The sequence below is a fragment of the Rhamphochromis longiceps genome, linkage group LG11 (assembly GCF_057381845.1).
Source record: "Rhamphochromis longiceps isolate RC_006_pf linkage group LG11, R_longiceps_female_GT1.1, whole genome shotgun sequence".
Classification (NCBI taxonomy): domain Eukaryota; kingdom Metazoa; phylum Chordata; class Actinopteri; order Cichliformes; family Cichlidae; genus Rhamphochromis; species Rhamphochromis longiceps.
In genome coordinates this window covers 30,798,556-30,815,051 of record NC_140567.1, presented here as the reverse complement: position 1 = coordinate 30,815,051, position 16,496 = coordinate 30,798,556, and the positions used below count along the sequence as shown (strand labels likewise).

Genomic DNA, 16,496 nt, shown 5'->3' with positions numbered 1-16,496 from the left:
TTCTGCAGATGTCAATAAACGGCTGTGCTCCCTGGCTAGCTCCCTGGAAGGAAGACCAAACGATACCTCCGTCTCCTCCTTGTCTGAGCTCGCCACAATATTAAACATATCAGGTCCCCATAAGGAGAATCATGTGCTAACGGCTGTCTAAATGACTCGGGTAAAGTTGTAGCATGCATGCTTGTTGTTTTTGTCTGCTTCCACTTGTCTTTGCACTAGGATGATGTCGGCATAAATGTGCAGTCATATTCGTTGTGTTCCCACTAGTGCTGTCAGCGTTAATCTCGTTGAAATGACGTTAACGCCACAACACGGCAAATCTCCGTTAACGAGCTACCCCTGCTTGGGGCTAGACGGCCAACACATTAACGAGCTAACTGCGCTAACACACTAGTTCCCACCCATGTAATTGAGCATTGCATGGCACATCCAACATACTGTTTTACTTTAGTCCATGACGCGCTTACCTTCAGGGTCATACGTCACATGAAAACCAAAATAATTCCAAACGCCAGATCTGAATGAGGTTGGGGGAGGTTCAATTTGCCATGTTGCAAGGAGAGCTTAACTTCTGTCTTGCTAGTGTAACATATGTGTTAAACACTTGTGAATTTCACCCAAAATACTTTCTTTTTTGGAGATGCAGTCTTTCATTTATTGTTCTTATAAGTTGTTTTGATGTTTTTTAGTGACATATTGTTTATTTTGTGCTTTTTGTTTTTTGAGAGTTTAAGTCAATGTTTTGAAATAATTTGTTGTATTTGGTTCGTTACATTAATGTACATTAAGGGCACAGCTCCTTTCAGCATGGCCGGAGGAGAGGGTTACGGGCAGTCGCGTGACACGCACGGATCGAACATGTATCTCTGTGTTGCAGATGTGCAGTAAAGAGCCAAAGATTCGACACTGTCTCCTGCCTCTTGCTTCAACACCAAAACACAACGCAGAACAGCAGGCGTAACAATTACACGGGTTACATTGGTGCCGTGACCCTTTGGATTCATCAAGCATCGGCGTCGTCTCGATCACCGTGGGGAGCTCTTCGCGATTGCCCTCGTTCCAAGTTGGTTGCTTTTCCTAACTTGTGCGGGACTTTTTGAATGAGCTTGGACATTTAATCTGCTCAATTCTCATCCTGAATAACATTAAGTGCTAGTTAAGAATACTGTGTTTGCTTTTGTTCAGTTGCACTATTTGGAATTTTGTTTCTTGTGATTGTGCTTTATTCATCATTATGGAGCCAGCATCTGGTTCGGAGGCAACTGGTGTTCCTGATGAGGAGGTTTCCTCTAATGTTGGTTTGGGGCGAGGGTGGTTTCTTGGGGATGGGGCTCAGACACCTAAAGTTGGTGTGTCATTTGCTCCCAAGTTTTGTTCCACTCGTCTCCAGGTTCCCCCCTGTGACATTCAGATCCCGCAGACAGCTGGCAGCGCTGAGTTGAGTACACTCATCTCAGACTTGGCCAATCAGATTGGTCAGTCCATCGTAGCCCAGCTGCAAGGTGATAAGGGGAGCAGTATGCCTACTGAAAGCTCTAAGGCTGAGCAGGGACCCCCTGAGCTAAATTTGTCTGGGGTGAAACTGGTCTTGCAATCAGACGTCAAGGAGCCACCAGTTTTCAGGGGTGATGGCAGTGATAAATTTTCCATTCATGAATGGGTCGAGATGATGGAAATGTACTTTGTAAAACGCAACACACCAACAGACCAGCGATCACGTGACATATTGGCTAGGTTGATGGGGAAGGCTAAGGATGTAGTGAGGGTCACCCTACGTCACAACCCCTCACTTGACCATGTCCAGGTTCCTGAATTGATATTTGACATTCTGAAACAGCACTTTAGCGTATTGACTTACTCCTCTATGCCTATGGCTGACTTCTATAACACCAAACCATTACAACATGAGGGAGTGATGGAATATTGGATAAGGCTAAACAATGCTATTGACGCTGCTGACGAGTGCTTGCGTAGGCAGGGGCGTAATGTTGAGGACCCAGGGCGTGAGGTCTCGATGATGTTCATCAAGTATTGCCCCGACCCCATCCTCTCGAACAGGCTCAGCATCAAAGCAGCTGAGGAGTGGACAACCACTGAGGTTCAAGAACGCATTGATAGCTTCCAGCGTGAACTCAGGGCACGCAGTCAGGGCAGTTCCCACACCTCACAGAGGAGAGAGGTTAGCCACAACTGCTCTGTTGTGCCTCAAGAAGCGATGGCGCCACAGCCTGGTCAGGCCAGTGTCGCCTTGCAGTCTCAGCCTACAGCAGCAGCCTCAAACCTCGCTTGTCAGCTTTCGCCCACAGCAACTTGCTTCACTCCTGTTCTAGCTGATGTTTCGACGACCTATCCTTCTGGGACATCAGTGTCTTCTTGTCCGGTGCCTACGCCTACTCCTCAGTTCCAACAGTCACCAACATACACTGTGACCACTCAACCTAGTCAGCAGTCAGTTGGTTGCGAGCTTGGTTCGACTGACACCCAAGCTTTTGATGTGACTGGCATGCGCGCTCTGATCAGCCTCTTGGATCGCGTGATTGCATGTCAGAATGTGCAGACTGCAGCCCCTGCATCTACACCTTCGCAGCGTCTTACCCGCGGGCCCTTTCTTAAGAAGAATTGTCAGGTCTGTGGCAACACTGGTCATTCCACTCACATGCACTGCAGGAGAGAGAATCTCTGTCTTGCATGTTTTGCTCCTGGTCATTGGAAAAAGGACTGTCACAGTCGTCGTGAGGGACGGGAGGCCGGGGCTGTCGCGAGGCAGGGTTGGCCTTCGGAAAACTGAATCACCCACATTTGGAGAGGGGCAGTGTGGGGGAAGAACCTAATACCCTCAATCATGATGAATCGGATCTCGAAATTCTTTATGTCAACACCTGTTCAACAATGCCAGAGGGGTACCGTGTCGTGGTTCAGGGACCAGCAGTAGTGCCCACATTTAGTGAATTGTTCTACACCCAAGTTGCAGTGAATGACAAGGTTAACTTGAGGGGCATGATGGATTCCGGGTCTATGGCTTGCACTATGAGTGAAGAGGCCGAGAAGTCACTTAGAGAGGCTGGGGCTCTTGTGAGTGGACCGCAGTCGGCCGAACGGATTGTGCTGGTTGGCTGTGGTGGGAAGCAGACCCACCCAAAGTGCGTTTATGACTTGACACTTACTGTCCACGGTGTGAAATGCATTGTACCAGTTTTGGTAGTGTCGGGCCAGCGTGATGAGCTCATCATTGGCTCCAACGTTCTCAAGTACCTGATGCGAGTTATGAAACATTCTGATGACTATTGGAAGCTTGTGTCTGTGGGAAGCAAGCACTCGCTTCTTGACTATGAGCACTTCTTGGACATGATGTCGTGCACCACCAGATGGAGGGGTGAGGAGGTTCCCGACAAAATTGGCACTGTGAAACTGCCTCGTGCTGTGACACTACTCCCACGGTGTGAACATCTAGTATGGGGCAGGCTACCCAGCAATGTGCCAGTCTCTCCAGGCAGCACGATCATCGTGGAACCGTGCACCTCTGGGTCTGGGCCGAGAGACGTTCTTGTTGGCCGGGTGATCACATCCATGTGGGGTGATCGGTGGGTGCCATTGAAGATGACCAATCTCTCCTCAAAACCACTGACCTTGAAACGCAACTCGAGGGTTGCTGTTGTTTCATCTTGCCTTGCGGTGGAGGACCTTGATTTCCAGCAGGACTCCTGCAAGATGGCGAGTATGGCCCAGGTACCAGCCAGTGGGCCAGCTGCTACTGAGGCCGACTTGAATGACAGGTTGTGCTCCCTAGGTTTGGGTGATCTTGACATTGACTCATGCCATGCCAGCTTACAATCAAAGAGAGAGCTCGTTGAGCTAATTGAGCAGTATGAGGACATCTTCTCTAGACACCCGCTTGACTGTGGCGAAGCTAGACGCTTTGTACATCGGATCCACCTGACTGATGAACGCCCATTCCGTATGCCTTACAGAAGAGTACCCCCTGCTCATTACCAACAACTAAGGCAGGTACTCACTGACATGGAGGAGAAAGGGATTATTCGCAAATCCATCAGCGAGTATGCATCCCCCCTCGTCATGGTCTGGAAAAAGGATGGCGGATTGCGGATTTGTACGGACTTCAGGTGGTTGAATGCGCGGACTCTTAAGGATGCGCATCCACTCCCTCACCAAGCGGATTGCCTTGCCGCGCTTGGGGGCAATGCCTTCTTCAGCACGATGGACTTAACCTCTGGGTTTTACAACATCCCAATGTGTGAGGAGGATAAGAAGTACACCGCTTTCACGACGCCTGTTGGCCTCTACGAATACAACCGGATGCCACAAGGGCTTTGCAATAGCCCAGCTTCATTCATGCGCATGATGCTGAACATCTTTGGTGACCTCAACTTCACCAGTCTGCTCTGCTACTTGGATGACCTCCTGGTCTTTGCTCCCACTGAAGAGGAAGCCCTGTGCCGGCTCCGAGCTGTTTTTCAAAGGTTGAGAGACAACAATCTCAAGTTGGGTCCAAAGAAGTGTCATCTGCTGCGGAAGTCAGTCAGGTTTCTGGGCCATGTCATCGACCAGACCGGAGTGGCTGTGGACCCAGCTAAGGTGGAAGTGGTTTCCAAGATGCCAAGGGAGGCTCTAATGGAGAAGGATGGTTGCACTCCTTCTGTGAAGAGGATTAAGTCCTTTCTAGGAATGGTCTTTTTCTATCAGTGCTTCATCCCTGGTTGCTCAGCCATTGCCAAGCCTCTGTTTGCTCTGACGGCTGGTCAGAAGAGGAAGGGACGGACTAGTCACGCTGGGAGGGGTGCTGGCATGTTCAGAAAGTTGACTGCTGCAGATTGGAGCCCTGCATGTGACAAGGCCTTTCATAAACTGAAGGACGACCTCCTTAACTGTGCCGTGTTGGCTCATCCTGACTTTTCACGACCGTTCATTTTGTCTGTGGATGCTTCTCTGGATGGACTGGGAGCGGTTCTGTCACAATTGCCTATCGACGGGGATAAGGCACGCCCTATTGCTTTCGCGAGCAAGGCGCTAAGCAGGTCACAGCAGAGATACCCAGCCCATCGCCTTGAGTTCATGGCCCTAAAGTGGAGCATCTCTGAAAAGTTCAGCCACTGGTTGATGGGGCACAAGTTCACAGTGTGGACTGACAACAACCCGCTCGTTCATGTATTGACCAAACCCAAGCTGGACGCTTATGAACAAAGGTGGGTGGCCAAGCTGTCATCCTACAACTTTGATTTGAGGTACATCCCAGGTCGAAAGAATGTTGTAGCAGATGCACTTAGTCGTGACCCCTTCACCTATCAACCTATCGGTGGGCGCTTGCTTCAAGAGCCCTACGAGCACTTGGTGCGGAATGCAGAAGGTGCGGCGGCTCATGAGGTGCAGGACGCTTTCAGGTTTGGTGTCCAAAATATTCGGGTTGTCCAACAACCTGTTCCAGCTCTGGCCTCAGAAGATTTCTACAGTTCGTCGGAAGTCACGGCTACCTTGGCTCACCATGATTACTGGGAAACCGCTGCGGAGAATAGAGCTGCCTCCATTCTCCACCTTGTTCAGCAGTTGCAGCCAGTTGGCAATGATGTACTGCCATCACTTACCTTATATGAGCTGGAGGACCACCAACTTCAGGATCCCATCATCTCCGCTGTCCTGCCGCTTGTAGCCCGCAGGAGGCGCCCTTCCAGGCGTGAGAGACATGATATGGATTCCAGGGCACTGGCCCTATTGAAGCACTGGGAGAGGCTCAAGGTTCGAGATGGCATTCTCTACAGGGAGACGAGAGACCCTGTGAGCAAAACAAAGAGACTCCAGTTGGTGTTGCCAGTGAATTTACGGGTGCAGGCCTTGAAAGGTGTCCATGATTTGGCAGGGCACCAGGGTCAAGTTCGCACCCTCCACCTAGCAAGGCAACGTTTTTTCTGGCCCAATATGGAGAGGGATGTGAAGGAGCATGTTCGGTGCTGTGGAAGGTGCATACTTGCCAAGACTCCAGAGCCTGCAGCACGAGCCCCATTAGAGAGCATTAAGACCTCTGTTCCCATGGAGCTCATCTGCATTGACTTTTGGTCAGCAGAGGACAAAAAGAAGCGCTCTGTGGATGTGCTTGTGGCAACTGACCACTTCACGAAAATGGCCTTTGCTTTCCCGTGCAGGAATCAGACTGCCAAGCAGGTTGCCAGAAAGTTGTGGGACTGTGTTTTTTGTGTATATGGTTTCCCTGAGCGTATTCACTCAGACCAAGGTCCCAGCTTTGAGAGTGAACTATTTTCTGAGCTTCTGCAGATTTCGGGCGTTGCCAAGTCTCACACTACAGCTTATCACCCTATGGGGAATGGGGGCACGGAGCGGTTCAACCGCACACTTGGCAACATGCTGCGAGCTCTCCCTCTCAGAGCCAAACAGGAATGGCCGCAGCAGATTCAGACATTGACCTTTGCTTATAATGCAACTGTTCACGAGACTACTGGATATGCCCCATTCTATTTGATGTTCGGCCGTGTCCCACGACTACCGGTCGACGTTATGTTCAAGTCTGTTTTGCATGATCCCATTGTGGTGGACTTTAACGGCTACTCCAAGCTTCTTCTGTCGTACTTGTCTGAGGCTGCCAGGATCGCCCAGGAGCACACCAGCAATGAGCAGGAGCATCAGGCTCGTCAATACAATAAGAAAATCAAAGGTGTGTCTCTGAACGTTGGGGATCGCGTCCTGCTTGCCAATAAAGGCGAGCGGGGCAGGAAGAAACTTGCAGACAAGTGGGAGCCTCAGGTTTACACTGTTGTGGAGAGGCACCCCAGGACCCACATTTACAGGATCAGTGACTCTTCAGGCCAGAGTAAGGCTGTACACAGAAACCTTCTGTTGGACGTGAGTTTCCTTCCTGTCCAGGGTTCGTTGGGAAGTCAGTCCTTAGACGTTTTCTCCAGTGAGGGGGATCTCAGTGCTGATGGGGATCTGGAGGACCCTGGCAGTCTAGGGACAGAGTCTACCGCAGCAAGGACTTCTTTGTGGGTCCTTTCGGATTTGAGCCATGGAGTGGATGTGGATTCCGTGGCAGGAGAGCATGCCTCACAGTCCACGGATCGTCAGCATGGTTCATGTGATGGTGCGGATGTGGACAATGCCCCACCTGATTCTCAGACTTGCACAACGGACATTCCAGCAAGCCCTGCTGGTCAGGCCCAGCACTTTGCTCTTCCTACTCCGGTTGACTGTTCCGCTACCTCTGATTCGACACAGTCTGGCACAGATTCTGTTCCAGGTGCCTGTCATGGGGACGCTGTTGTTCCGCAGACTGTTCCTGTTTCTGGTTCAGACATCAATCAGACCTCTGGTCAGCCGTATACTGGGCAGCCATCCAACTTGCCAAGACATGACTCTGACCATGCCAATGTTCGAAGCAGAGTGGTTACCAGAGCAGGTCGGGTGGTAAAGTCAGTCAACAGGCTGATAGAAAACATGGTCCAGAAGCCTATTACATGGGGCCTGTTACCGCCACGGGAGGCTCGGCCTCTGACATAGACTGTTTTTTTTTGGGTCATCCCATTGTGTATTATGAATGTGTTGTACTTGCTTGAGGCATCATGACACCCACCCTGGGCGTTTTTATGGGACCACGTTTGATGAGGTGTAGGCTGCACCTTTGTGTTCTGAAAGGGTTGGAGGCCTGATCAACCTATCCAACTTCTTTTAATCCATTTATGGATAGTTTTTAACTGAACTATGGGATAAGATCCTTGGGTTACCTGTTCCGGAGGTGATGGTAGTTCAGCGTCGTTGTGCCTCTTGGTACTGCAGTACCATTCAGATGTGTGGTGATTTTGGTGAAATTCAGGGGGGGTGAATGTAACATATGTGTTAAACACTTGTGAATTTCACCCAAAATACTTTCTTTTTTGGAATAAATATGTCATTTTTTTGCTTCTCACTCTCCTATCTGTGTGTTCGGTCTGTGTGCGTTCATGTGCGTGTGTGCGCTGCGTGGTGACGTAGACGCGTGCATGTGTGCCCCGGTCACAGCTCCTTTCAGCATGGCCGGAGGTAAGTCACTGCCACGTTGCTCTCAGTTAATCAAAGTTTGTTCGGATCCCAAGCTTCAGTGTGAATACGACCGTACCGCCGCGTTTTTGTTTATCGTTAAGAGACTCATTTGGGATAAGTTTTGTGGAGGACGAGTTCATTAATACACAATTATAATGAGTTATAGCCGAGAACTCGGCTAATATGCTAGCATGCTAAGCTAGTCCGTATCGCTAGCGGTTTGAGAGTTTACTCGCGTCAGTCTCTCCTTTTGTGTAACAGCATGCACCTTTTCTTTCTTCGTCAGGAGAGGGTTACGGGCAGTCGCGTGACACGCACGGATCGAACATGTATCTCTGTGTTGCAGGTATGGAGATGTTTTTATGTTTTGGAGATGCAGTCTTTCATTTATTGTTCTTATAAGTTGTTTTGATGTTTTTTAGTGACATATTGTTTATTTTGTGCTTTTTGTTTTTTGAGAGTTTAAGTCAATGTTTTGAAATAATTTGTTGTATTTGGTTCGTTACATTAATGTACATTAAGGGCACAGCTCCTTTCAGCATGGCCGGAGGAGAGGGTTACGGGCAGTCGCGTGACACGCACGGATCGAACATGTATCTCTGTGTTGCAGATGTGCAGTAAAGAGCCAAAGATTCGACACTGTCTCCTGCCTCTTGCTTCAACACCAAAACACAACGCAGAACAGCAGGCGTAACAATTACACGGGTTACACTAGCTTGCCCTGCGCTCTTCCTTCTGACAATGCTGTCTGTGTTGAACGCTCAGTGGATCTGCGCTCGACAGTGCAGCCTAGGCGGAGTAGTCGAACGCAGATTCACTGAGCGCTCAACACAGACAGCATCGTCAGAAGGAAAGTTGATAAAATAAATTACAAATTTTGTATTGTTCGATACATATGCGTACCGAACCGAAAGCACTGTATCGAACGGTTCAATATCGATACGAGTATCGTTGCACCCCTACCTGGTGGTAATGCAAATGTTTGTTATTTCAGGGAATTTCAGAGTTTGGTGTAAAAGTCTGATGTTTGGTTCTTTTAATCTATTTAAAATTACTGAATATCAGTAAAACCCAATGGATTTTTTTGTGCTTATGTTAGATTTCAGATCAACCCCCCGTACAAGCAGAGCTAACTTGTGCCTGGATTGTTGTTTTGGGCACAGTCAGTATCGACCCTGATAGGAAAGATTTTTTAACAACCCGGTTTGGCTACAGAGAGTGATTTGCAGTATATAAAAACCCCCTCTGGAAATGCTTTGATAATGTGATGTGCAAGCTATATAACCTTAGGTTACCATTCCCATACTCACAGCATGAAAGCATGTCTCAGTTTCTCCAAATTGGCACGATTTTATAGTCTGATTTTAGAAGTCCATCTAAACATGATGTCTCAACTCCTGCCACAAGCTTTCAATTGTTAATAGACTCAGTTGGACTTCTCAAGCAACAACCTTTGATGTCACAGAAACAGTCCACTGGATTTCATATGACTGGGAAATAAAAGACTCAAAACAAAAGAACTTGGGTAAATGTAGGCCAAAGTATTAAAAACATAAATCTATGACATAAAGAGGAAATTGGTGACTTGTATTACAAGTGACAATGCATAGAATTAGATCTGTGGAAACTTCTGTGGAAAAGTCTTTAAAATGCTGAATGCACCACATGTGGCAGAACTGCATTTGAACTATGCATGTAACGTTCAGTCAGAGCAACTGGTAGTTTTTTCCATAGACTAAAATCATGCCATGACAACAAATCTACCACCTATAGCATTTTATAAACTCTGTTTATAGTCATCACCTGTGGCAGCTGTAAATACGTTTTGACAAAAAAGATGTTTGGATAATTTCACTTAGATTTTTAATGAATTTATTTTCTTTGTGGCAGAAAACACTGTAAACCTATCATATTACAGTTCACTCCTCCTTCTAGGGTATTGGTCAGATTTTAGTGAAACCTGCACACGATGATCATCCAATGGGTATTTACCCAAACTGTGCTCATCTTTGTCACCTTTGTTCTCAGTGGATCTCATAGGTTTGTACAAAACAACCAACCATTGACAAGAAAACCTGTGATTTTCTTTCCATTATTAAATCACAACATTTGGCAATATTCCATGGGTTCAAGCCTTCAAGCAGTCATTGGCTGCAAAGCTTCTTTTTTTTTTATTCAGGTACTAAAAACAGTCTTTATATTGAAATTTTAGCTAGTTTGTCATAATATTTTTGAAGATGTCAATCTAATATTGATTGTTGTTAAAATCCACCATGGTGGTGTACAAAAATTGTGTCTTTGTCAAAAACATTATGGAGGGAACTGTAAATTATTTAAATAGTGCCTACATCTGTCTTCACTTAAAGCTGATAAGCCAAACCATGAAGCTATGAGAAAGGGTTGTTGACACTAGCTTAAAAAGAGAGGTGACAATCAGTGAGCAGCAGCATCAGAATCAGAATACTTTATTAATCCCTGAGAAAATTATGTAATTGCCTAAACTAAATGAAATAATACAATATATCACCAAGTTCCAAAATATAGTAAAATATCTTTAATATGTACAAATAGTTATAAATACCCCAGTGTATAACACAAATTAAATATATATGGTTGAAAAGTAGCCATCATGCAGTGAAAAAGCACAGAGTGTTCGTGGAAAATGATAGAGAAGGTCAGAAAGAGCAGCACTGAATCTTTATGGATCTAGAGAAAGCATATAATAGGGTGCTAAGAGGGGAACTATACATGGTAGTGAGACCTTCCTGGAGGCCGAGCTGGAGATGGCAAGATTTTCATTGGGAGTGATCAGAATGGACAAGATTAGAAATGAGGTTACATTTGAGATGGTTTGGACACGAGGAGAGGACGGATAGTCGATATATTGGGGATGTAGAATACGGTGGTTCCAGGCAAGATGAAAAAGAGGAAGACCACAGAGAGGGTTCATGTAGGAATAACTGCAGAGGCTTGGTGTGTCAGAATAGGATTCTAGGAAAAGGGGGAAATGGAGGCAGCGAATCTCTTTAATATTAATATTTTTCTGCTTTTTGCATCATTAAAATTAGCACTGCAATTAAACACAACATTTGTTGTCTTGTTGCAGCAGTATGTAGGAGGGCTCTCTCTTTTAAAATCCCAACTTATAGGAACAAATGTGGCCTTGGTGTGTGTCAGGGCTCTCGTGGTCTGATTCTCATTGAGGTCTTCAGTCTCATAATGGAAAACACATGTAAATTAGAGCAGCATTTCAGTGACTCTAAAAAGGTTCACAATTATATTGAATGGAATTGTGAACGATGAGGCAGATATGAATTAATTAACGCTTTCTGTTCTCTTAGTGAAAAGTAGGTGCATCTGCTGATGAAAGCAGCGAGCTTCCCTCGGTCATAGTTAGTAATTACTGGTCTTGGTGCTGACAGTGACAGCTTAAGGCAGAAGAGATGAGGCTTAATTATGGACTAACGAGACACGTGTCACGTCAAGGTGAGGGTAGGGTGAACAACCCTGCTCATCAAATCCGTAAAAAACATTATCCAACATGAGACCATTTCGATTTGTCGCTCCTGTAGGATCTACTTGGCACACTTACAGTAAAGGTCATGCATTTATCTGTTTTGGCTTTCAGTAAAAATCTCTTCAACCTCCTCTCTTATATACTTGCAGAGTAACACATTACATTTCTTTGCTTTTTTTTCCTTTTGAGGAGCTGAATTTTATGCAAATGTGAAATTATAGAAAGCCTAAAAAACTATAGAAAAATTGTCTTCAACCTCTTAGAGCTCTAATTATGTTATATGTTGATGAATGTGAGAGGATGGTCAAGTTAGACTTCAGGTTTTCATTAACTCATTTGAACATCTGAACCCAGGTGAGGTTCTTCTTTTAATCTTGATATAAAATTCTGTCCATGTGTTTCAATAATCCATGAATGTCCATGAGGTAATATATCAGATTTTGCATGAAATTAATTTTAATGGCATCTGAATGGCCTCTTTATGCTTATGAACGGCCTGTCCCTGCTGTCCTACAGCTGACAGTAATCGCACGTTCATAAACAAGCTACACACAAGTCCCGTCTTCTCTATGCCCATCTTCTCAGCCATCAAAACTTAATTTACATAAACAAATCTCCAGATTGTGGTTCAGGTCGTGCTAAACGATGTTTACTGGTCAAAACTTATTTTGTGTGTTCTTTAAGGTAAATTAAATTATATTTGTGTAGCCAGTTCACAGTTCACAACAAAGTCAATTTATTCACTAAGATAAAGACACTACAATATTAGAAAGTGAACTCTTGGAACTTGGTAATGGTTTACACAGACTCTGACCAGTGCACAGCCTTGCATTTTCACCTTTCCACCTGACCCTCTGATTCCAACATGTGTTCTCCAAAGCATACCTCCACCTCTCCAGGCTCTCTTGCACCCACTCCCTACTTACACAGCAGGACAAAGTGTCGTCTGTGACCCTCATAGTCCAAAGAGACTATTACATTGTTAAATACAGAACTATAAACCAAAATCATCATCTTCCTGTGACCTTCTTTTGTTATGTAAATTATTCTAAAACTGAACTGCATGTGGTTTGCTGTAAATAATTAAATAAGAACTCATTAATGAAAAATATTTGAAGTAGTCTCTAGATGTATGTCTCCGTTCTTACTTACATTTTTTCACAATTTATAGCCACATTTTTGTTATTTTTGTCAGATTTTTAACTGGTCTAATCCGGTGCTTTTGTACATTATAATGACTTTATGTCTTACAACTTGCAAGTTTGATAAATAAATAAACAAACATGACTTTGCCGGTGCTAACATATCTGTAGTCTCTGTGTCAGGTTTGGCACAAAAAGGCCAAGCATCTGAAACCACACACGTCATAGATGGACCAAATTAACATGCTAATAGCATTCCAAGCATTCAAAATAACTTTCATTTTTATTCATTTTGTGGCACTGTGGGGTCGCTCGATGCCCAGAGGTGAATTTCCCACGTGATTTCTTTTTATCATAAATGCACATCTCATGAAATATACAAAATGACACGCAGAGCCACAAAACCAGCATCAGGATTGTGCAAGAAGATTTCAGTATTTAAATCTTTGCATTTGAGCTACGAGCTGTCACATAATGTACTGTCCAGTGTTTTCTCCTTTTTTAAACAGGCAATGTTTCCTCACCACATAAACTGATTTTATAATCAACCTGTTTCAAACATTTCAACAGGTGCTCAGAGCAACTGCTGTGGAGTCAGAGAGGCTTAAAGGCTTGCTGATATCTGTGGACACGAAGGAAGCAACCAAATCGATCCAGATGGTCTGGGAATTTGTGAAGTTCCTTTAAAAAACACAACGCTGCTTCTTCTGCAATAGTTAATGAAATATTGCAATATGCAGTCCTTGATGTAAAAAGAGCCCATGTAGCCCACATGTTCCTAGAATGGCCATCATAGTCTTTTTTTTTCCAGGTACAAATTGGATTTTTCCGGCCAAGATTTAGCTGAAGCAGTTTTAGCAAGTACAGTAAATTTAAATAAAATATGAAATACAAGAGGCTGCAAACAAATTGCTAGTTTCTTATAATTTTTTTCAGACCTGATTAGCTAAAGGGATGTTCTGCTGTAAAAAACTTTTTATGTTTTTACCCAGATCTGACAAGCAGAATGTGCTCCTCTAAGATTTGGGTTGGGATCACCACCAATGACAAATTCATAACTGAGCGACTTAGCTACATCTTAACTTTTCCAGGTAAACAACAACATTCCTAGGACATCATTGGTTACTTAGAAATTCACTAATCACAGAGCAACTTTGTTCTAGCTGGGGTTGGTGTATGAACCACGTGCAGGATCTTAGAAACAGCAAAATCTGATTTTTTAGGGTATTTTAGTAAGTGAATGACCTCCATCCATCCAACCATTCGCTTCTGCTTATCCTTTCCAGGGTCGTGGGTTGCATCTGAACTTATTGATGTATTTTTGCTTGAGAGAAATAACGAATATTTTTCCAGTAAAACTAAAAAAAAGGAAGTTTAGTAAAAGGTTTTGCCATCGAAATGTAGGTAATGCACCTCCACGTATCTCAGAATTGCAGCATTTATCGAACGACAAGAATAACAGGCAGGTCAGCTCTGTAAGAAATAGCTGAAACTCATTATATTTAAAGGCTCCAGCGGTATTCTATCCCACAGACACAACAGCCATGATGTGGGGGTTGTTTCAGTCTAGAGAAACTTGATTGGTTGCAATTTCCTCGATGTTTTCCAGCCTCAGTGTGAAACTGAGCTGACGTGCTGCAGTTCTTTCTTTTCTCTTCGGGGCTGTTTGGTTTGATAACAGCTGCAGAACATTAGATTTATTTTAGGTGAGACACCTGCTGATACAGTGACTGTAACACACAAAGACAGAGGAACCTGTCTGAGTACGCCGATGTATTGTGCCGTAGAAAACTTCAGACTGCTCTCCACAGGGCTGTTCAGAGATAAAATGTTTCGGGTTTGAACTGCCTGCTTTTTACGTATGCATCTTCAGTCTCATTACCTTTTGAGTTTCTGTACTTATATGTGGCTCCATTCTTTGAGAGGCTCCATGGGCCTCCTGAAGCCAGGAACAAAACTATATGAAAGCTTTGAGTCATATTTTCCTCTCCTGCCTCAGCAATTCTGCATTTAAAGGTAGGAAAGCAGCCTAAAAACCCTTGTATCAAACAAATGGGAAGTTTTCGAAATTACTGGCAATGACAAAAATAACAGGATTACAATTCAGACTGTCTCCCAAGAATAATGCATAAAAGTTTTGCAGAATTTGCTACAGTTGCAAAAGTTTTCCCCAGCTTTTCTTGTATTCTTTATAAGGTTGTATTTTTGTAGTTTGTAGTGTACTCAAGACAGTGAGACAACGTGGAAAGCTGTGAACAGACCAGCCGTACAAAGTATCAACAGTACCCAAATGATGGATAAAGACACCTAAGTTAGTGACATATAGCATAATGTGAGAAGACTCACAGTCTACTTACTTTTTGCCGGTAAAAGCAACAGGACTTGTTGGCAGTAAACTTTCATCTAACTTAAAAATGATCAAATAAAAAAAATGACAAAAGGTGAAAGGTCGACGAGTGCTGTGTGAAGTCGGCTTAATGGAGTTTTTCTGCTACAATCTCATCAATTGTGGTCCGATGTGTGTTCGGCTGACAGCTGCTCGGGATTTTATAAGTGACCTATGACCAGAATACTCACTCTGCCCAGAATACTCACTCTGCCCATATGAAACTCTGATGCTTTGACATTACAGCTGCCAAACAACAGCATTAAAACACGGCTCTTTGAGCTAACAAAAGGGTCTAATGTACTATAGGCTGGTATAAGAGTTTAGTGTGTCAAAGGTCCCTTTGCAGCAAGCTGAACTGACACAGTTGCAGAAGAGTGAATGTATTTGTAGGTAAGGTACTGACAATAAGAAACATACAGTTGAAGTCAAAAGTTTTCATATGCTCACATGCTTCATGGACATGAATGTTATGGTAATTTCGGGCTATTAATGATTTTTGAAGTGTTCTTTTTCCATACTGGAATCATTATAAAACTTGTCTAATCATAAAAACAACAAATTTGAATTACTTCTGATTTTCTCTAATCCACATAGGGTCAAAATTATAGTTTTGATATGTGTTTGCGATCACTGTCTTGGTGGGTGTCCCAACCATATAACTGTTGATTTCATTTGAAGTTGAAGAATTTGGAAGTAGTCTTCCTTCTTCATTATTCCATCCAAGGCAGCAAACAGCACCAGCGCATGATGTTAACTCCACCACTTTAACCTTTGCTATTACTGGGTTTTTTCTGAACATCCTAACCAATTTCTGATCTGAGGGTGACAGTTTGGGTTTACTTCAGAAACCTTGGCAAACTTGTGACTCATCTGAATAACTTGCACTTGTTTGAACAGATAAACTCTAAATCTGCAGTTGTTTAAAAATGGCTCGAAGAGACCTTCCCAAGTTGGTGAATCTAGTGAGAGCTGTCAAACAGATCCTTTTATGCTGCCAAAGCTTGTGCACCCAAATCTTGTTTTTACTATGTTGTACAATCATTTTGCCCTGGGAAAAGAACAGTTAAAAAAAATTAAAAGCCCCAAATTACCATGACATTCATGTGATGAGTCCACAGCTGTACTGTCAAAGAATAAACTAGGACTGTTCTGGAGGGCCACATCAACAAGCTTAACTCAATTTTGCTCATATTATTTTTCTCTCTTCATAAGCCTATTGGTGTGGCCCTCCATAACAGTCCCAGTTTCCTATGTAAGCTCTTGAGAACATTAATTGTCCAACCCTGGTCTGGCAGACTTTTACTGAGAAACATCCACGTGTTAATGTAGTCAAGCAGGCATTACTTAGCTTCAATTCATCAGTTACCCCAAGCTTTATATTGCAAGTTGAAGACCCCAGCTCCTATGA

The 16,496-nt window shown here is 44.2% G+C and overlaps 1 long non-coding RNA gene across 2 annotated transcripts; it reads left to right on the top strand.

Annotated features, from left to right (window-relative positions):
- Nucleotides 1-640: 640 nt before the first annotated feature.
- Nucleotides 641-8,677, top strand: LOC146659528 (uncharacterized). Of its 2 annotated transcripts, none has more exons than XR_014913807.1 (2): nt 641-1,063; nt 8,327-8,677. It is a non-coding gene; the product is annotated as an uncharacterized LOC146659528 (long non-coding RNA). The 2 variants fall into 2 exon arrangements; XR_014913808.1 differs by lacking the exon at nt 641-1,063 and adding an exon at nt 7,741-8,040.
- Nucleotides 8,678-16,496: the final 7,819 nt, after the last annotated feature.